This window comes from Oryx dammah, unplaced genomic scaffold (genome assembly GCF_014754425.2).
Source record: "Oryx dammah isolate SB20612 unplaced genomic scaffold, SCBI_Odam_1.1 HiC_scaffold_22, whole genome shotgun sequence".
Taxonomy (NCBI): domain Eukaryota; kingdom Metazoa; phylum Chordata; class Mammalia; order Artiodactyla; family Bovidae; genus Oryx; species Oryx dammah.
Window position 1 is genome coordinate 2,050,184 of NW_024070206.1, and position 21,904 is coordinate 2,072,087.

Below are 21,904 nucleotides of genomic sequence, written 5' to 3' on the forward strand. Positions count from 1 at the left end.
GTTTGCCCTTCTAGATATTAAATGTGTTTTAAAACTATAATAATTCAATCATTATGGAACTAAGGACAGAAGGTACTAAGGACTAAGTTACTAAGGACTAAGGACAAATAGGTCAATGAAACAACACAAATTTCAGAAATAGCCCGCTGCACAGAGGAACTTGAATAGAAAACAATACATGTATTTCAATTTCTATAAAGAGAATGTTCCTCAAAATATAAAACCTAAACAGTAATGTGCCATTAAATGCTTCACAACTAGGTCCCTGAAAAAAACTGTATGCAAATATATATATGTACATAAATATTATACATTTTTTACTAAAATAGAGGATACCTAGCATACAATTTAAAAATAAAAACACACAATACTCTTTACTGTCAATAAATGTTGTTAATGTAGTCAATTTTTTGTAATGTAATTTTTCAGAATGCTTTGATTTTTTTCTAACTTTGAACTTAGTCAATATTCAGCCATGATATTTTGACACGTGGAGTTGCATCTCACTCTGCTAACTCTTTTCCAATAAATATATTATTAAATCTGATATGTGGCTTGTTAAACTTCTTTTCATCCCCTTCTCATTAATTAACTGAACTCAGTTTCAGAACTAAATCAAGCCCTGATGTGTAGCACTAGCTGATTTCCATGGCGTAAATACTCCCTTCACAACCAATTTTAAGCTACCAATGACGTCACTGAATGTGGAGTTGGCAAAAGATGTGGAATAGTGCGCTGCGATATCCATTATCTGCGCGTGACAGTCATGACTGATTTCCAAAGTACAGATAATAGGAGCATTTAGTAAAGTAACTAGTATTTATTGATTTTGTTTTAAATATAATTTAATCATAAGTTTATGTAATTTTTAAAAAACGGCTACATTTTATGTTTGATCCTCAAAATTCCTGAAAATCTGACAATTGGCTTTCAGAAGTTGCTGAGCTCTTAACCCTACAGATCACTGTTTTGAGGACAGGACCACAAAGTAAAACACTGGAAACTTTCTAAAATATTTAGACTGTAAAGAAAGTTAAAAAATAAGATGAAAAATCAGAAAATGGACTAATTACTTCTCTGGTGGGCAATTTAGCAATACATATCAAAATATAAGATTTACCATTTCTTTGATCAAACCACTCCACTTTTCCTTCATCTGTTAATTCCTCATATTTATTGAGCACCTATTATGTTGCAGGAACGTCTAAGAATTAATTTTACAAGCATATAAAGACCTATAAGATAGGAGAATTGCCTCAATATTTTATAGTAACAAAGCATTAATAAAATATAAATGTTCATCAATAAGGGATTGGTTAAGTAAATGATGGTTCATTGATATGATTGTAACCATTAAGAATGAAGATATAGATCAGTGTTCATTGTAATGGAAATATGTCCATGGTGCATTTAAAAGCAAAAATCAGCAAGCTTTAAAAGTGTATATGGTATGATTCCATTTTGTAAAGAATAGTTATATCTCTATACATGCACATACAGGGACTTCCCTGTAGCTCATATAGTAAAGAATCTGCCTGCAATGAATGAGGCTTGGGTTCGATCCCTGGGTCAGGAAGATCTCCTGGAGAAGAAAATGGCAACCCGCTCCAATATTCTTGCCTGGAGAATCCCATGGACAGAGAAGCCTGGCGGGCTACAGACTGTGGGGTCGAAGATGTGACTGAGCAACTAACGGTACTACTACTATACATGGACAGATATGTGCAGAGAAAGTCAGGAAGGATTTGCACAAGCTGTTAGTAGAGGCACACTTTTCTCTTCTGAATAAACGGTTTTATAATGAACATGTATTACCTCTTAAAAATAACACTGAAACTCTTTCCATTAGAAATTATTGTGATAAATATGTCCATCATAGATGAATCATGTTCTAGAGAAAGGACTTTAGATTTTGGACTAAAAGCTTGTTTGGAGTTCACACTACCATTTTCTCTAGTTGAGTATCTATTTCAAAAACCCCATAATAAATAGTAAAGTTAAAAAAAGAGGTTTGAATTTCAGTTTCACTTCGCTTTAGCTATGTGGCCTTGACTGAGATAACTGTCTGCTCTGAGCCTCACTGTTCTTTCTGTGGCAGGATGGACTGCATTCTTTATTCATTGGTGAGTTTGAGTCAATTACTTAAACGTTCTGTTGTTTGGTTTCTTTACTTGGGGAGTGTTGGTAACAGTGGAAATGGTGGTAATAGTTGTACCTATCTCACAGAATCATTGTGTTAAACAAATTAAAATCCATGCCTGTCATTGAACAAATTCTGATTATTTTCATTCTCTGCAAAATGGGTTGATGGGGATAACAATGATGCTAAAACCCACCTGGAAGATTTGGTAAATATTTAACATTTAGACCAAGTGCTAGTTGCATCTACATTAAAACACAGCCCGAGTAAGATTTCTTCAAGAGAATAGCCAATGTAATTTATTTATCTCATGTTACATCTCGAAATTAGATAACAGGAGGTTGAATGCAAACTTTGGATTTTGACTCATTGAATAAAATACCCTTTCTCTGTTCAATTATCCAATATACTATTTAAAAATCTGGACTGTCATATTTAACAGCACAAATATTTCTATATAATTTTATTTTGAGAAATCTCTATTGGATCATCATAATTCTTTATTATTCCATTAACTCAAAACAATTTGTACTGCCTTACTTGATATTCTCTGTAAATGGAGGCCATGCAATTATGCTATTTTAAATAATTTAAAGTGCCACGTTCCCTGCTGCCCATCCATTTGTATATATATTATTCTGTGAGCATGCCTATCGGATGCCAACACACAGCCTAGTCCTTCAGTACGGAGCCATTAACCATGTGAGGATCAGAAACGATGTGTATATTAATGATGTATTTTAATTTAACACACGAGAGCAAGGCAAGGCTGAGTGACATATCATATTCAGCTACAAATAAGGGAAGAGCTCATTGCTTAGGAGTGTTCGAGTCACAGGTGAATAGCAAAAGGGTTTTATTCCTTCCCTGAAAGAATAAATTTATCTCCTTAAAAGTCACCTTTATGCTTTCTACTTATCATCAGGAAGGCTGCATTCTGTATTTCAATTTTATGTGGACAAGACATTAATTTTAAGTGAAAGACATTGTTCTGTGCTGGAATTAAATGAGGTCGTTATTGGTTTGAGTGCTAAAGATATGTCTGTGGTGGGGGGGGGGGAGGGAGGGTTCAGGCTCACGTTTGGCTTTAATGAGAAAAGTGCTATGTGAATATGGTCCTCTTGACTTTTTTGGCAGCAAATGCAGAGTCTAAATGGGGCCATATAGTTGAAAGCTATCAGTAGCCTTCCTAAGTACCTGGAGTCAGAGTATACTTCTGCTATCAGATAGGGGATGTATGCAAGAATAGATGGGTCCTTTCTCAGTGGAGAGATGGATATGGCCAACTTATAATCGATTTTAGATAGAGGAGCTCGGAGAGCATTAACTTCTGCTATTGAGAAAGGAACTTCAGAGGTCATCTAGTTTAAACCAAAGTTGAATCCTTTCAAGAATCATGTCTCTCCATTTCTTAAACACCCCCAGAAAGAGATTTTGCCATTCCTCTCAATACATAAATGTCATCAAATTGGCAGGAAAGAGAGAAAGCTGCTGATTAGAACAGGATGAATATTTAAAACAACCTTAACGCATTCTATATCTGAGAGAAAATAAATGAAAGGCCAAGAAGACCAATTCAGCTCTATTCGGGGCAAGTTCAGGTGACTGTCGAGGAGCACGAGCTAATCATAATTAAACAGTGCCTCGCTCTCCTTCCTGCTAGACCCACGCTTCCTGAAAGGGAACTTGATAGCGTTTTCACTTTCTCACTTCCCATTCACTCTGCAACCCAGGGATTGCTGACTTTTGCTTCTCTAATCAATTGAAATGGTTTTTGAAACTCACCCAAGGTGTTCTTTCCCAGTGTATGGACACTTTACAGGCTTCTGTTATTTGACCTCTCTGCTGTATTTGAGAGAGGAGGAAGGTTCTTACAAGTATTCTGAAATACACAGTTTCCCGTTATTCTGTTAAATAGTGTGATGGGGTGAGGGCTGGTCTTTCTCAAGCTTCCTTGCTAAAACAAGGGAGGTTGATTGGTCCTAATCACTAGTCTTCTTTTCCTTTTGCTTTTGATGTATAACTAGCATTAAGTCAAGCACTGTGTTGCTTTACAAATGTTATCTGATTTAATGCCCCCAAATACCAATAGAAGGGAGGTAGCATTAAAGAGTCAGACATGACTGAGCATCAGCATGCACATCAGCATCACCTTCATTTTACAGAAAAGAAGACTGAAGTTCATAGTGGTGAGCTACTTGACTGGAGTTATGTAGCGCCTTGGGGCTTCCCAAGTGAAGCCAGTGGTACAGAACCCGCCTACCGATGCAAGAGATGCAGGAGACCTGGGTTCAATCCCTGGGTCAGGAAGATCCCCTGGAGGAGAGCAGGCCAACCTACTCCAGTGTTCCTGCCTGGAGAATGCCATGGGCAGAGGAGACCGGCTGGTAAGGCCATAGGATTGCAAAGAGTCGGACAACTGTTGCTTCAGTCAAAGCAACTGAGCCTGCATTAGTGTGCGTGTAGCTCTTTAAGTGGTGGTGCTTGGATTTAAGCTAGCCTTGAGCCCTTGTCCAGTATAGCATAGCAGAGGACAGCTGAGAGGAGCAGAAACCAGCTGCTCAGGGCATATGTCGCAGCGGCAGGAGTGAAATCTAAGTGCAGGTCATCATCGTTGTTGTTCTTTAGTCATTAAGTCCTGTCCAACTCTTTTGTGACCCCATGGACATAGCCCACCAGACTCCTCTGTCCATGTGATTTTCCAGCCAAGAATACTGGAGTGGGTTGCCATTTCCTTCTCCAGGGGACCTTCCCAACCCAAGGACTGAACATGAGTCTCATGCATTGGTAGATGGATTCTTTACCAGTGAGCTATTCTGTTCAGTTGTTTAGTCCCTCAGTCACGTCTGACTCTTTGCTACCCTATCCATCACCAACTCCCAGAGTTTGCTCAAACTCATGTCCATTGAGTCGGTGATGCCATCCAACCATCTCATCCTCTCTCATCCCCTTCTCCTCCTGCCTTCAATCTTTCCCAGCATCAGGGTCTTTCCCAATGAGTCAGTTTCTTTGCATCAGGTTGCCAAAGTATTGGAGTTTCAGCTTCAGCTCTTCCAAGAATATTCAGGACTGTCTTCCTTTAGGATTTATTGGTTTGATCTCCTTGCAGTCTAAGGGACTGAGCCACTAGGAAGTTCATACGCACAAGTGGTAGAATGTTATTAGGCTGAACACATAGGGACTGAAAAAGCGTGTACCTGAGTCAATAAAATGGCTTCAGACCGACTGCCTAGGAGAGCAGAGAACAGTAAATCATGATGTGAACTTAGATCTAAACTTCTCATCCCAAAGAGAATTTTGGATTCAACTTGTCACAGTCATAATGACTAATTAATTCTCTTCACCTCATAGATCAAGGATTTTTCTTTTTTTTTTTTTTTAAGATATTGGAAATACAACTTTTCTCTGATTCTAAACGGAAAGGAATGGGAATGACAGTAACAAGACTGCACCTCTCAACACTGTCACGTGACTATAGATAGAAGTCTTCTATTTGAAACTCAAGGAGGACACAACTGTGTTTCAAAACACCTAAATATGCAGGTCCAAAAACTGAAGTTTTTTTAAACTGCCACATTCACTCCAAAGCCTGTCCGTTTCCTTCAGCATCCAAAGATTACGTGAATGTTCGGCTTAGCTATATAATAAAGTGGGAAACACGCTGCACCGCTGACATCACAGGACAGTTGCCTATAAAACTAGACTTCTGACGCTGGGCCCCAGCCTCACTTTCTCACAGGTCATCATCCTCATCCGGGAGAGCAGGTGTCTGAGCAACCGCTAAATTGTGTTCAAATTGTGATGCCAAGGCTGGGTCCATGGCCACCTCTGGCAGGGCAAGGGCAGGCATGGCAACAAACTCCAAGTTAGGGGCTCCAATCAGTTTTCTAGCAAGCCAGAGGAAGGGCTTTTCAAAGTTATAGTTACTTTTGGCAGAAATGTCGTAGTACTGAAGATTCTTCTTTCGGTGGAAGGCAATTGACTTTGCCTTTAACCTTTCTGTCCTTAATATCCACTTTGTTGCCACACAGCACAACTGGGAGGCTCTCACACACTCGTATCAGATCTCTATGCCAGCTGGGTACATTCTTGTAATTAACTCTCGGTGTTACGTCAAACAGTATAATGGCACACTGAGCTTGTATATCATAGCCATCTCTCAGTCCCCCAAATTCCTCCTGACCAGCTGTATCCCACACATTGAACTTAATCTGTCCTCGGCTGGTATGGAACACAAGAGGATGGACCTCAGCACCCAAGGTAGCTACATACTTTTTCTCAAATTCACCAGTCAGATGACGCTTCACGAATGTAGTTTTTCCGGTACCACCATCACGAACCAATACAAGTTTGAACTGAACTTGGGGTTCTCCTTGGGCAGCCATTGCGATGTTACTGGCAGAAGCATCTCCACGGCCGTCCGACCGAGGGCCGGAAAGATGGCGGAAGTGCAATTCACATACCCGGACACGCAGCGGACGCCGGCGCGCGCCACGGGGGGGCGGGGCAACGGCCGCGCGCCGCTCCCACGCGGCCCGACGCACGCGTGCACGCAGGCCGCCCGGGCTTCGGCGTCGCACGTGTTAGCCTGCAGCCTGGGGAGAGGCTCGCGGTGCACCGGGCGTCGGAGGCAACGCCGTCCGGCCGGTTTTGCTCACTTTTTCAACTGCTGTGTCCTCAACCCGTAATACAAAAGCGATTAATGAGCATTTATTGAACGTCACAAACCCTTTTCCTCTTGAAATTCTCTGACATCTACACGCAGGTTTTCCTCCCAACTCACTGGCTGCTCCTCTTCAGCCTCTTTATGTACTTTACTTTCTCCTTGACTTTCCAGGGTTTCTCAAGAATCTACCCTTAACATGCATGGAAACCTGCTATACTTACAGTATTGAGGCTATCAGGCCCGTCTAGTGGTATTCACTATCCTGTAACTATTGCCTCCCCAGTCTTTAGTTCATTTTAAATTTCTCTTCTTAGCATCATAGTAGCTATATGTTCAACTGTCTTCTAGCAAACTATGTTTTGGAATCCTATGGACACCTCAAATGCAACAAGTCTAATATAATGCAACTTAGCCCCCATATTCGAACATTTGTGTTTTCGGAATAAAATATTTTATTTCAAAGGGAGGGTCTAGAGCTCTCATCATATGCTCTAAAAGTTCCATGGCCAAGAAAAGTTCAGAACTAGTGTGTGTTCTTCCTAAGAACCAGTGCTTTCCTGTGAATCCCAATCCCAGGGGTTAGGGCAGATTCTTGTGTGCAGGCAAAGAAATGCTGGCCATTGCAAGGTTTCTCACCATAATCCCTTGCTCCTTGTGAGAAGACCATAATTATTTGGTCTACATATACGGCAACCTGCTTTGCTCTAGCTATCATTCAACACTTGCTTAAGCTCTGTTCTGCTTTTAGGACCAGCCTTCCTGTTGGTTTCTTTCAGGCTACTGTCTTAAGGTAAAGTGAACCGAGATGTGAACAAAACTATCCCAGGATATAAAAAAAGAGGAAGAAATTTGAAGGAAGTCAGAACAGGCACTTGTGTCTAATCACATGGGAACAAGAGTGAGAAATGAGAATAGGTAATGATTAGGAGGAAACTGGTGATTTCTGAGTAAATAATTTGAGAAGAATTGTGCGGAAGACAGACTACAAGTGATAAAGAGAGAATAGATAATGAAGGGAGGGTGAAGGTGCTAGGAAAGGCAACAGTGAAACTCGTGGCCGTGGAACAGAAACAGAGATGAAGGACTCGAAAATACAGAGAAAGGGATTAGAGTGTTTGATAGAGAAGGTCAAGTTCAGGAGCAAGGTAGTGAGAGAGGTGAGAGCAGAAAACAGTTAAAGAAGGTGGGAACCAGAGGCAAAATCATGTGCTTGACATTGTCTTCAGTGACACTGAAGAAGTTGAAGTGTTCTTATTTTCATGGGTAGGTTAGCAGAGTGGAGATGAAATCAGTGAGAAATTGTGGGAGAAGTGTGTGTGCTAGGTTTTAACATTTCTACAGATTATTTGATATTCCTCCTTATGTGTCTAATTCACTTCCCCTTAAATATGAGCCAGGCTTTGCGATTGACTTCTAACATAAAATGCAATGAAATTATGCTGTGTGGCTTCTGGGAGTAGGTCATCAAAGGTGTACAACTTCTATCTAGCTCTCTCATGGGATGCTTGTCTTTGTAACTCTGCTCCTGTGTTTTGAGGAAGCTTAGGCTATCTTAGAGATTTACATGGAGAGGCAGCCAGGCCTGTGACCCTCAGCCCAGGCTGAAGAACCAGCCAAAATCCAGCACCAACTGGGCAGTCCTCAAGGGGAACCATTGGGGAGATCTTCAAGCCTTGTTGAACTACCCCAGCTGATGTCACATGGAGCAGAGAGGAGCTTTCCCTGCTAAGCCCTGCCCAACTTGAAGATCTGAGAGGAACATACATGATTATTACTGGTGTAAACCATTAAATCTGGGTGGTTTATATGCAGTGACAGAAAACTGGGGTAGAGTTTTAGCAAGGCAGTCAACTGAGATGTTTCACTTTGAGTGACCTGAATTTAAATCTTTGACCGTTAGTGTGACTTGCAATAGGTTATGTAACATTTCTGAGCCTCACTTTTCGTGTCTTTAAAGTGGGAATGATTTAGACTGTGGAGGTTTTCGTATGATTTAGAAATAATTGGTACAAACCCAATGGCTGTTACACGGTGGTCATTCAGAAAATAGTAGCATCCTTGTTATTTATTATTAAGGAAGCTTGGAAGGAGCTTGAGCTTTGGCACAAATAATATTTTTTATGTTTACCTTCTGGTTCTGTTGCTAATTAAATTGCGACTTTGGGCAAGGTATGTAATTTCTCTGAATCATGCATCCTTCTTAGGTAAATGGAAGATGAAACCTACCTTGTAGGGTTGTTAGAGATTAGAACTAGTGTCTGAAATATAGATTAGAAACCACATTGTAGGACTTCCCTGGTAGTTGAGAGGCTAAGAATCTGCCCGGCCATGCAAGGGATATGGGCTTGATTCCTGGTCTGGGAAGATTGCACAAGCTGTGGGGCAACTAGACCCATGCCCCCCAGCTACTGAACCTGTGCTCTAGAGCCTGCAAGCCACCACTGCTGAAACGCATGCACCCAAAGCCTATGCTCTGCAACGAATGAAGCCACTGCAAAGAGAAGGCCATGTGCCATGACAAAGGGTGGTCCCTGCTCTCTGCAGCTAGAGAAAGCCAGAGTGCAGCAGACTGAAGACCCAGCTAGGCCAGAAACAACATGAAATAATTTTAAAAAAGAAAGAAAGAAAGAAAGAAAAACATAGTGACGAACACATGGTAGGCACTCAATAAACAGAAGGCATCATAATGATTAATATAATAATGACTGTTATAGCCCTGAAATTAATATGGCTACTGGCAGGAGTAGGGCAAACTAGAAAATTCCGAGCCAAGCATCAAAGCCTTTGAGGAAGATTATAGTAGAAGATGGTGATGAAGTTTTGGGAAGGATGATATTAATAATTGATATGTTTCAAAAGAAGGACCTTTTGAATGATGAGCATAGAATGAAGACTTACAAAAAGCATTTAGAGTGACCCTCTTCTACTAGTACTGAGAATAGGAGGAAATAGGTTAAGGAGATTGGAAAAATAATGAGTTTCTTAATATTAGAAGAGGCCACAAAACTCCAACATAATGGATCTGAAATTATGGGAGAACAAGGGAGACCAAGAGACTAAGAAAAGTGGAATGATTGATAAGCAGCGTTGGTTTCAGGGATTTTAGTGAACAAGAGGGAGATTTCCACCTCTCCGTCATTCAGCACTCATGGTCATAGCTCCCTTCTCTGTTCTAACATTAGCCATACACACAGACTTGCCCAGAGCTTGAGGTCATCCCCTGGTCTTCCCCCTTTGGGCTGAGTCTCTCTTAAACATCTGCAGACAAATGAATCTATTCTTAAAAGACTATCCATCAATAACTTAATAGCTCAGTTTCTGGGAACCCTCATTCTGAATTCTCATATCTACCAACTTCAGTCTTTTTTCACAAAGACCTTGGTTTTCAAGCATATCCGGTACCATATTCCATGACCACTGAATTTCTTTTTTGACCTGTTTGACCAAAATGCAAACAGGCTTTACTCAACAGTTCCTGAGAAAGGTACATGTCAGCTTCTGGAAACATTCTTTAAAAGAATGTTTTCTCAGTCGAAATAGCATGATGTGTGCTCCTGTCTTATGCAGCTTCGCCACAGCACCGTTCATTCATCTGGCATTTGCTGAGTATTAGCCATGTACCAGGCACTGCTCTAGACACCTGTGCTCCTGGAGCTTGTAATCCGTGGTGGGACTGGGGCTGGGGCAGTGCTGATGAGCAAGTGAGCAATAAACAAATGAATGAGTTCTACTAAAGAACCTCCATGACATGCGGTACATCTAGGCCAACTATGAGACCCAGCTCTCGGGTGCCTGAGAGGGCACAGGTGTTGGGTAGGTTGGGAGAAGGAGAAGAGGAATTGTTCTGGGTGGCTGACCCCCTGCTGCCCGTGTTGAACACTCAGATCCACTGGATCCCAGGCAGGTCCTACTGCCCTGACTCAGTCCATGGCCTCCTGCGAGCTACTTTCTGGATCTTACTGGAGTCTCTCTCCTTTTCCCTTCCCCGTCCTTCACAGAGTACTGAGCTTCAAGGAGCCAAGGTACTGGTTCTCAGTTCTCTGAGACGGTACCATGAGAAGGGTCCCTGAATGATGCTTTCTGGAGTAGTGCTCCCCCAAATTTCACCCACAGTGAGGTCAGGAGCTTGTGCCAGAATGTAAATCAATGGTCTGTGTCTTCTATAAGGAACAATCTCCCTCTGGAAAAGATGCCAGCTGAACTCAACAGCGTTCAGCGTTGGCTTCCGATCTTGCCACAGATTGGAGCAAAGAGTGTGTGGACGGGTGCTGAGCTGTAGGCCGCACTCTGAGAAGCACTGTTCTAAAATGTATATTGCAAATTGAGGATCCAAATTGCTGCATCCAGCCTGCAGATATAGTTTCTTTGGCCTGCCACTGTTTTCAACATTCTGAAATGGAAAGATTTCACATAAAATCTCCCATTTCCCAAACCCTCTTAATCACACCTTTCTTTTGTGTCCCTTCATCATTGGATGTCTTGGGATTCCACATTCCTACATGGCAAGAGTCAGAAGTGACTCTCTCTTTTAGATAGGGCAAGGACCTTCAAGGAGCCCAGCAGGCCCCTTTGACTTCCTTTGTTTCTTTATGTTGCCTACTGCCCCCTAGAGGCGTTTGGTTTCATAACCCCTAAGAATCTTGGTGGTGGGGGCAGGTCAGTGAACAAACGTGATGGTAGCTCAGTCCAGGGAAGGGAGAAGATCTGGGCTGCAGTGTGATTGGGAATACCTCTCCTCAAGGGAGGGGCAGACTGGGAGAGGAGCATGGAAGCATATATATCACCATATGTGAAGTAGAGAGCTAGTGGGAATGCGCCCTGTGACACAGGAAGCTCAGCCTGTGCTCTGTTTCAACCTAGAGGGGTGGGAGGGAGGGCAGGAAGGAGGAGACCTGTGTACACCTATGGCTGGTACGTGTTGATGTGTGGGAGAAGCCAGCACAACACCTTAAAGCAATTATCCTCCAATTAAAAATTAAAAAAAATAGGTTTATGGATGCTTGAGAATGTAAATGACGATTGAACAGGCTGCCTATTACTCAGAGTGGTAATCCAAAATGTAAGCATTCAAAAACTGAAAAAATAAAAAGAATGCCTCTCCTCTTCCTTCCTTTATTCTTCCATCCACTCATGGAGTCTTCTCTCATACCCTCTCCATCATAAAATTACTAGGAATTTATTGCCCTGAGCCTGCTCAGCAATGAGACTGGGAAAGAAAAGGTGATACGCATGTGTTCGTTCATGCTCAGTATGTCACAGCTCCAATCCGTCAAGCACCATTTTCCCAAGAGTCTGGGGAGCTGCTAGATCCGTAAGACCTGAGGGCCAATCCGTGCGGGGTAAGAGGCTGCCTCAGAGGACCAGCCCTGCATCCCACTGCTGACTGCTCGGAGATGACTGACTGCAGACCTTCCCGAGAGAGGAGGCTTTATCAAAGGACTGCTTTAGAAAGTGCCTTTTGCTTTTCTAATGGTCCAACGATCTTGTTACAAAGATTCTTGTTTCACTGCTCCCTCTAATCCTTACAAATTTTACAAAATGGTGTTTGATCTGACTTCTCTGAAAGCACACACAGTCTCTAATTTTAGTCAGATTTCTTGATGCTCTTTTTTTCTCAGTTTAAAGCCTTGAGTATATTTTCCTGTGCCTTGTGAGGTATACTAATTAAAATAGAAGATTATAAGGGGTAAGTGTGTTACATACCACTGGACTTTGGGTGAAGTGAAAATGAAGTCGCTCAGTCGTGTCCAACTCTTTGCGACTCCATGGACTGTACCCTACAAGGCTCCTCAGTCCATGGAATGTTCCAGGCAAGAGTACTTTAACCAGACGTGAGTAAAGTTCTGAAAAACCAGTGATGGTCTAAGATAGACGCTCCACGTGGCAAATGCCCGTGACCAGTACTTTGGTTGGTGCTTCCTTATTTGCATTTTCTTGGTTTTTATTTATATTATACAAAATATTATAAGATGAATGGTCCCTAAAGTGAGAGGAAAGAGGGAAACTGAGTGCAGAAGCCACGTTTTTCTCAATCTAAAGCCAACTGAGCTTAGAATTTTAAGCATGTCACGGTGGATGGGAAAATACAGAGACACTACAGTCTGTAAATTCCACAAAAGAGGGACCACAATTGGAGGGGTACATAAAAGACTTAAAAATCACCTTATAATCAATCTAGATCATATACTTTTGGGAATAGAAGAATATAAATGAATAATAAAGCATTCTTATTAAATGAAAAATATTCTATAGAATAAACAGAATTTGGGAATGTTGATGCAACGCAAAATAAATGAGTCCAAGTTGGACACTATTAAATGCTTAAAGGAAGGTGGCTTTGGTGAAGGTACCAGGTGCCCCTGCTGTCAGCGTGACCGTGTTATGGGCACAAAGATCGTCCAGTGTTCTTCGTTTTAATGTGTTTATTTATGACTGCACTGGGTCTTCGTTGCTGCTTGAGTTTTCTCTAGCTGTGGAGAGTGGGGCTACTCTCCGTTGCTGCTGTGGGCTTCTCACTGCGGAGGGGTCTCCTGTTGGGGTGCGGGGGTTCCAGGGCCCGGGCTCCATAGTTGTGGCCTGCCTGCCCAGTTGCCCAGGGCACGTGGGATCTTCCTGGAGCAGAGCTTAAACTGGTGTCCCCTGCGCCGCAAGGCAGGCTCCCGGCGCAGAGGCCAGCAGGGAAGCCGCTCTCAGTGTTTCTGGGCCCCGCCATCCTCCGTGCCCTGCACGGAGTGCCTCTGTGTGCAGCGTTTGTATTCACGGCGTGGCTGCTTCACCTGATAAAAAGAACAGATCCCGGATGAGCTCCAGCCTTTAATTTGGCTCTTTCCGAAGTTCTGCCCTCCCTGTATCTACGCCCTCTGCACTGCGACTGCAGCTCTTCCTTTAAGAGGTGGAGCTGGCTTCCTCTCCTTTGAATCTGGGTGGCCCGTGACCTGCTGTGGTCAGGAGCATGCAGCAGAAGTGCCAGTGGCCTCGAGCTGCAGTTCACAGCCTCGGCCTTAGGGCACCTGTGTACTCAGCACAAGCGTCGCCTGCCGGAGGGTGAGACCTCGTGAGGCAGAGCTGAGTAAGCCCATATGGCTCAGCCAAGTTCCCAGCTATGCTGCGGAGTCTAGCCCAGATCAGAAAATGTTCCTAGCTGGCTTGAAGCTGACTACAGACGCATGCGTGAGTTTTGCTGAACCCCGCTGAGGTCAGAGCTGTCCAGCTGATTTTTGTGTTATTAGTAACAATGAGTGGTTATTAAGTCACGTGTTTTTTGTTGTTGTCGTTGCTTTGTTGCCCAGCGTGACTGTGGCGCTTGGTAAGTGTATCGATCAGCTTTGGCTGTGATAAAGCCATATAACATGCAGCTCCCAAATCCTAGTGGTTTACAAGATTATTTATTTTTTAATTTCCTTCATATCAGCTTCAGGCTGACGGCAGGGTTTAGGGCTCTTCCGTGTAGCTCTCATTCTGGAATTAGGGGCTACCAGGACATGATTTTCCCATGACAGATGACAGAAGCGCAAGGGTCAAACCCAATTATGCAAACAAATTTAAAGGCTTTGTTTGCATCATGCCCACTAACATTCTACTGGGTAGAGGAAGTCCCATGGCCAAGCTGAAAATCAGTGTGGCGTTTTAGTCTACTGGTCCTGCTGGGCCCTGTGAAGTCACGTGTCAAAGGAAATGATATCTAATCTTATTATAGGAAAGAAATGAAGACTTAGGAATAAATTAGCCATGGGGAGAATTATTCAGAAGGCATAATCAGGAAACTGTTTTCTGAAAGACTGGATGAAACTCATTAATGCAATAAATCGTTTGCCGCAGAAAAAGCTAGAATAGCCTACTGGAGACAGGTGGTGGTTCATATACTAGTGTGGCTATGTAATTATATAGTTTTTGGAAACATAAATTACCTGGAATAGGAATATGCCAACCATGTTTTCATTTTTCCTGGTAAACTCACTTATTAGTGTCTCTTTATATAAGTCAAGTACAGTTTGGGGTTATGTGCTAGTTCTCCTTCTCTTGGTTTTATAATTTGGTCTACTCCCCTTTTAGGTTTCCCTTGGGTTTACAGTGTTGTAAAAATAGGAAGATATCTTTCTTCTGCTCTAAGAAGTCTTGAAGGCAGCAAAAAAGTCATATATGTGAGTTCAGGCTAACATGCATTATAATTATTAAAATGCCTTTTAGTTTGAACTGTAAAATGAATTGAAACAGTGAAATGAGGATAAGTTTACGCCACTATAGAAATGCAGGATTCTATCTTGTATATACACAGAAAAGTGCTCTGAACACCCTAGTATGTGTGTCACACTGCACTCTCCTCTGAGAGTTTCAGAATCTAGACATTGCTTTTTTTGTGGTTGACTGTTAACATTGCTTCTTGTATTGGTAACTCTTCCCTTGAACACTGCCACTTGATTGTGTAGGAAGTAGGACAGTCAGTAATCATTTTTGTTTGTTAAAACTAAATATATACTAGCGCCCAGTATCTACAACTATTTATCAGAAAAATTATTTGAAACAACATATTGAAAATATTGAAGTACTCTACGTGTTTTTGGCTGGTTTGCCCAAAGGATCTGTCTGTTCTGTCTGTCTGTCTGCCTGTGTCAAATGCCTGTGACAGGAGCATGTGTCCTTGGCGGAGAGTTGGGGTCTTCTGCAGAGCCCTTCTCCTCCTCCCTGTCTTCTCTGAATCAATCCCTCTCTTTTTCCTGTCATGCTCCACGCACTTGAGCACATATGATGTCAGGGGAGAAATCTGTTATGTCCCTTGGGAGCAATCAGTGGCAGAGGAGTTGAAGGGAAAGAAAGCAAGAAAACCAGGCAGAAATGCAGTGAAAGGTGCAGAGCTAACGTGTGGAGACCAGTGCACAGCAAGTAGGTGGAACCGGCAACATAAGTGGTTTTGAATGTAGAAATAGTGGTGACTTGTCAGCTGAACAGAAGCGGACCCGTTGTGATGCCACTGAGCCCACTTTCTAGCTTCAAAACGTTTATTCTCGGTCATCCACGTCAGTTCACTCTACTGCCCAAGTCCTCTGCACTTGGTTGAGGTATCTGTGCCAAATAAAAGCAATTTATGCAGTTCTGCCTTGAGATGATTTGTGTTTAATGTTTCATCCCACCCAACCTGAAAACACAGTGCAGATAAAACGAATAGGGAATTCACTGAGGGGGAAACGAGTGGTAGAAATAAACGCTACATGGAGTATTTTTATGGGTTCAAAGAATGCCAAAGTTGGGAAAGAAGCTAGACACGATACCGTCCAAGCTCTCATGTGATTGGTGAAGCCAGTGTTCAGGGCGGGATAGTGACTTGCTCAAGGTAATGTGAAGGCCAGCGACAATGTCAGCCCAGACTCCTGGCCCTGGGCGCAGCGCTCTTAACCCAGAACTTCCTTTCTGCCTGCCCTCTCTGAGCCATCTTACAGTGATTTTTGTGCAAGGAGAAATCAGGAAATGTAGCCTGTTACGGCATCAGTGGGGTTAATGCATCTTTTCTACACACCGTCGCTTTAGTGCACCCGTTTAGCACTTCATTTAACAATATTTAAGAATGTCTATTGTAAGTTCCATGTATTATACAGTAGGCACACAGGGCCAATAATATCTTATGTATTCTCATCAAGAGGGGAATTGTAAGGGCCATAAATGGCCTGATGGAAGAGGATGGTGAGCACGGCGGCTCACAAATCGCCTTTCCTCGGCTGAAAGAGCTGAGTGACTGAGGACGTGAATTCCTCCTGTCTCACAGGCCCACGGGGAGCCGCCTGCCAATGGGGCAGAACATATGAAGACATCTACCCTTTACATTCTGTTCCGGTCAAAGGATGGTGGTAGCAGGCCTGTTTGGCCTAGCGGTGTGTCCATCTTTACGGCTTGCATATGTGAGTACGAGCAGTGACTGTAGACCCCTGACTGAGTGCAGGACACTGCCGGGTCCTTCTTCGTCAATTATTTCCATTAATTAATGAATTGACTCAGTCGGTTGTTCAACCTTCATTAATTGAGTGCCTCCTATGTGCCACGCCTTTTTCTATTTCTTTTATATTCCTCACAATGACCTTAGGATGGGGATACACATGCTTATTCCCCGTTTACAGCAAAGGAAACAAACTTAGAGAAGGTAAGTAAACTGTCCCCAAGTCAAGCAGTATGTAGTGTGCAAGTCAGGAATTAAACCCACAGGCAGGGTGTCTAATTCAGCAAGTCCCTGGACATAACACAATACGTGAAAGACCTGATTATAGTTTAGCCAAGGCTAGTCTTGGGTGTGAATAGAGTGAGTAGTTACCCACCTGGTGTAATTTTGTAATTCTTAGGAGAATCCCATGTCCCAAATAATTTCTACTTAATGCTGTAGTGCCTAAATTCCACAAATAGAAATGCTTTCTTTTAGATTATTACACTGATGGCTTCTAAGTGTAACTACAGCATCTATCCTAAGTTCAGAATTTCCACTAAATTTAAAGCTGGAATTTTAGAAGGTTTCTACATGTTTCACAGGCATCTCAAATTCGAGGTGTCGGAAACTGAACTTCATTAGTTATTGGGAAACGCACGTCAAAACCACAATGAAATAGATTGCGCTTCGCATTCTCTAGGATGGCTTGGGAAAAAAGACAGGCAATAACAAGTGCTGATGAGAATGTGGAGAAGTTGGGGCCTCATCCATTGCCGGCGGGGATGGAAGATGGCGCCGCTTCTTTAGAAAGAGCATGTCATGTCCTCACAAGAGTAAACCCAACAATTCCTCTACTAGGTTTAGTCTCAGTAAAACTTAAAACATATGTCCTCACAACAACTTTTACTTGAATGTTTATAACAGAATTATTCATAATAGTCAGATGGTGGAAACATCCAAATGTTGGCCAACGGATGATTGGAAAAACAAAATGTGGTATATCCATACAATGGAACGTTAGAAGGAAGTACTGATATTTGCTACAAGATGGATGAGTCTTGAAAACGTTGTGCTACAAAAGACCATATGTTATAAAATTCCATTTATATTAAATCTCCAGAATAGGCGACTCTATAAACACGGAAGGTACATTAGTAGTTGCTTAGGGCTGGTGTAGGAGGTATACATGGAAATGGAGAGGCTAATGTATGCAGGATTTCTTTGGGGGTTGTTTAAAATGTTCTGAAATTGCTTGTGTTGTTGGTTGCATGACTCTGAATGTGTTAAAAACCATTGGACTATTTTAAATGGGTGAATTATATGACTTGCAAATTATACCTATCAGCTGTTATATTTATTAAGAAATAAAAACAGCGTGTTCCACCCATTTTCCAGGGCAGCAGCTCCCCTCCTGCTCTCCCTGGCTGAGCTGTGCGCTCTTTGCAGCGGTCGGCTTCCTATTCATATTCGTCTCCCTGTACCTAGCGTCCTGCCTGGCCTGCCTCAGGTTCATTGGACAATGCAGAGAGTATCAGCAAGAAGACAGGAGCGTTTTCCTCTCTGCTAGGCACAACCTGGACAGGATGAGACTCTTGGGAACCTGGGAGAAATGGATGCACTGAAGGGCGGGTAAAGAGTGGGGTTAAGGGACAGTGGGAGGCACGGAGGGCGCCCTGCCCCCGCCACGGCTCTGCCCGAGGCTGCCCCGTGCGCCTCCAGCGGCACCGCGAGGGGCGGTCTAATGCCAGGGGCAGAGTGCCAGCTTCGCGCGAGGTCGCAGGGACAGGACGTGATGCAGTCAGGCTGTGAACTCAGCTGAGTGGCTGAATAACTGTCCTGCGAGGTTCTCAATCTCCTGATCTGTAGAAGGGTAGGAATACTTACTTCTAGGAGTTGTGAAGATATGATGAGAATGCATGTAAAGACTGTAATATGGTGAAAAATGCTTTGTTTTTATATTATTATTCTGACGTTGAGTCCTGTCCTCAGACGCTGTCACAGTCAGGGGCTAGACGGAGGAACTTTACCGCGTTTTCTCTCAGCCCTTCCTTATCTCAGACCCCCGAAAGTATGCTGGAAGAACCGAGAGAAAGTTCTCTGGAAGAACTGTGAACTGTACAAAAATTGGAATAAGTTCAATTACTAATCACTTTATGGAGCAAACTGCTCCCATACTTCATGACCTTCATTTGTGTGGTGTTAATTCTTTTCATCAGCCTTAGCCTGACAGGCGGTGAGCTTCAGGAGGGTCTGCTGCGGGGCTGGACTTGCGGGCGTCCCCGACGGCTGCAGGACGCGCCGCGGGACAGACGCGCTCAGGAGCGGCCGGGTCAGCCTCGCTCCGCCGCCTCTGAGCCGGGAGCGCACCCTCGGCGGGTGGCTGACCTCTCTGGGCCGCGGTTTCCGTGTCTACAAGAGTCGAGTCATGCGAACAGTTCCCTGGCAGGCGTCGGAGGGGAAAAGTGAGGCAGGCAAGTAAAACTGTTACAACATCCGGTGCTTGGTAAGCCCTTAACAAATGTGCTTTAAGCTGAAGGATACTTTGAAGACACGTTCTCCACATAACCAATAAACCAAATTCAGAGTTGCATACCTCCAAGTCAGTTCAACAGGTTACTTATCACTGCCTGAAATGTCAGGGAACTGTGCTAACTGTCCCTTTCAGAGACTTCTTCTTTTAAACTTTGATATTTTATTCATCATGGATTTTTGTGTTTTCGTTTTCAATAGTGCAGGAAATATTATTTAGTTCCTGAGCTTTTGTTTTGTTTTGTTTGCTTGTATTTTGCGACCACACAGCGTGTGGGATCTTAGTTCCCAGACCAGGGATTGAACTTGTGCCCCCTGCACTGGAAGCTCGGAGTCTTAACCCCTGGACGGCCAGGGAAGTCCCTGTCAGGGACTTCTTATAGTAGATAGAATGGACTTACTAACTGACAGGAAGGTTTCTATAATATCAAGTCTCCTTTAATTGACTCATAAACATTATGTTTGACTTTTACAGAATGCTATATGAAGATGTGTTCGGAAACATAGAGACACATCAGATGCCACAGCAGGGCTGTGATATTCCTGCTGTTATCCTGGCGCCTTCAAAGAGGACATGTGCCTGTGTGTGTCTCCCCAGACGAGCCCTCCCAGATTTCTTTTCTACAGGGAAAATCGAGTCAAATACTGAAGAACTCAGTACTCATTCTTTGTGTTGTGATTCTACTCCCGAAGTTGTTTCTAAGGTTCTGTTTTCTAAGAGTAAACAGAAATTACGTTTTCTATACGGTTTTCTCATTTCTTATTTTTCAATTATGAAATCCAATACAAGTTGCATCCTTGTTCTTGAACAACACAAACGACAGCAATGACAAACGACAACCCCCCTAATCGAACAATAAGCCCCCAGAGAGGTGATCGCTCAAACAAAATGGCAGAAGCACTGCCTGAAATCCATGCTTTGTTGAGCCGCACTATTTATATTTAGCTTGGGTTGTTTTTGGAGCTTATTAACCCCCTTGCTTAGTCCCAGGCTCTGCTGATACATCTAGGTTTGAGGATCTGGGGTTTATGACAGCAAGGGGCTACCAAACACATCATTAGCCCAGACGTTACTTTTTAGTGGCCCTGTTTTCATGTGTGAGAGTGGTGGTAACTCAGAGAAAGATTATAATCCTCTGCGAGATCTAAAGTAGCGGTAATATATTATGTTCAGTAATTATTTTTTAACATATGCTTTCCATCATTATATTTCAAAATAAAAATGCAAAACAAAGACATAAATATAAAAAATGACAATACAGATCTATCTTTAAGCACAAAGAGTTTTGTATTTCATTGAACAAAGCACCAGGTACCAAATTTGGAATGTTGGTATGATCTCATGTTTGATTAAACAGATGTTCTTGGTGATGCTGACCATTTACTGCACATCTGCTCTGTTCTTGGCACTGTCCTAAGTGATTTTCATATATTACCTTGTTTAATCCTGCCATAAATAATGATATGGTATATTTTAAGCATATATATATATGGTATACCATATGGTATATATGGTATATGTGGTATACTTTGCCCATATATATATATATAAAATTTGTCCCCATTTTACACATGTGAAAACTGAGACTTGGAAAGGTTAAGCAGCTTGTTGACGGTCACACAGCCAGTATGTGTGAGAGCCAGGTACGCCCCTAACAGATACAGAGAGACACGCACTGTCAGTAATTGCTCTCTGTGGGTGTGGATTTTTTTTTCTTTTGGCCTATCTTTATTTTTAGTTTTCTTCAATGAGTTTATCTGCATAATAAATGAAGTCAGGAGGTAAACTGAACCATAAGCAACCTTCATATCAAGGCAGAAGGAGGTGACGGGAGAAAGGAAGGAAGAGGGAGAAGTAAAAGGCCGATAAGAAAAGGAAGGAAGGAGGAGGACGGAGGGAGCGGAAGAAGGCTGTCTTCCCGAGGAGACTGTGAGATGCTTCAAGCAGCTCTGTGCCCTCCTGCCTGCCTCTGGGGGCGGCCTTGATGCAGAAATGTCCTGTAGAACACAGGATTTGGGGAAGGGACTTCACATATTTAGAACACTGTGCTCTTTCCAGCTACGGAAAATTGAGCATCGCGATACTGAACTGGGTTGTAATTGATATTGAAGACCATATCTTTTACAAAATGTAGTCATCTAACAGAATGCTTTGAGTATTTTTAGCAGAAAACTATTAGCCAACAAAAAGTTTGCCCTGTTTCATCATCAGGGCATGTTGTGGGCGCCGGGCAGGGACAGAGGAAGGATTAGCAGCTGGATGGGTGGGCCAGTCATGTGGGAGACGCATGATACAGGAGGCCAGCGGTGGGACACGGCAGGGTGACCGTATGGTGTATCTTTCCAAATGAAAGGGGATCGTATAATCATTAACTGGGACAACAGACAGATATGAAGACAGTCACTGATAAACTGGGAAGTTTGATCATCCTAGAGAAGCCAGATCCACAGCCTAACCAAGAAGCAATAGAACTAGATGTAGGGCACGAATGTAAGAAGCAAAGAGAAACTTAAAAAAAAAAAAAAAAAAAGTCCAGCCTCATAAGTAATCAAAGAAGTTCAAATTAAACCAAAAAAATGTTTCCTTTACTTTTCAAAATGGCAAAAAGTCATTTAAAAAACAATAAATCTGCCACTTGTTGAATACCTATATATACTGGGT

General features: G+C 42.8%; 1 pseudogene; it reads right to left on the minus strand.

The window, feature by feature from the left end:
• Positions 1-5,873: 5,873 nt before the first annotated feature.
• On the minus strand, positions 5,874-6,525 carry LOC120880870 (annotated as a pseudogene).
• Positions 6,526-21,904: the final 15,379 nt, after the last annotated feature.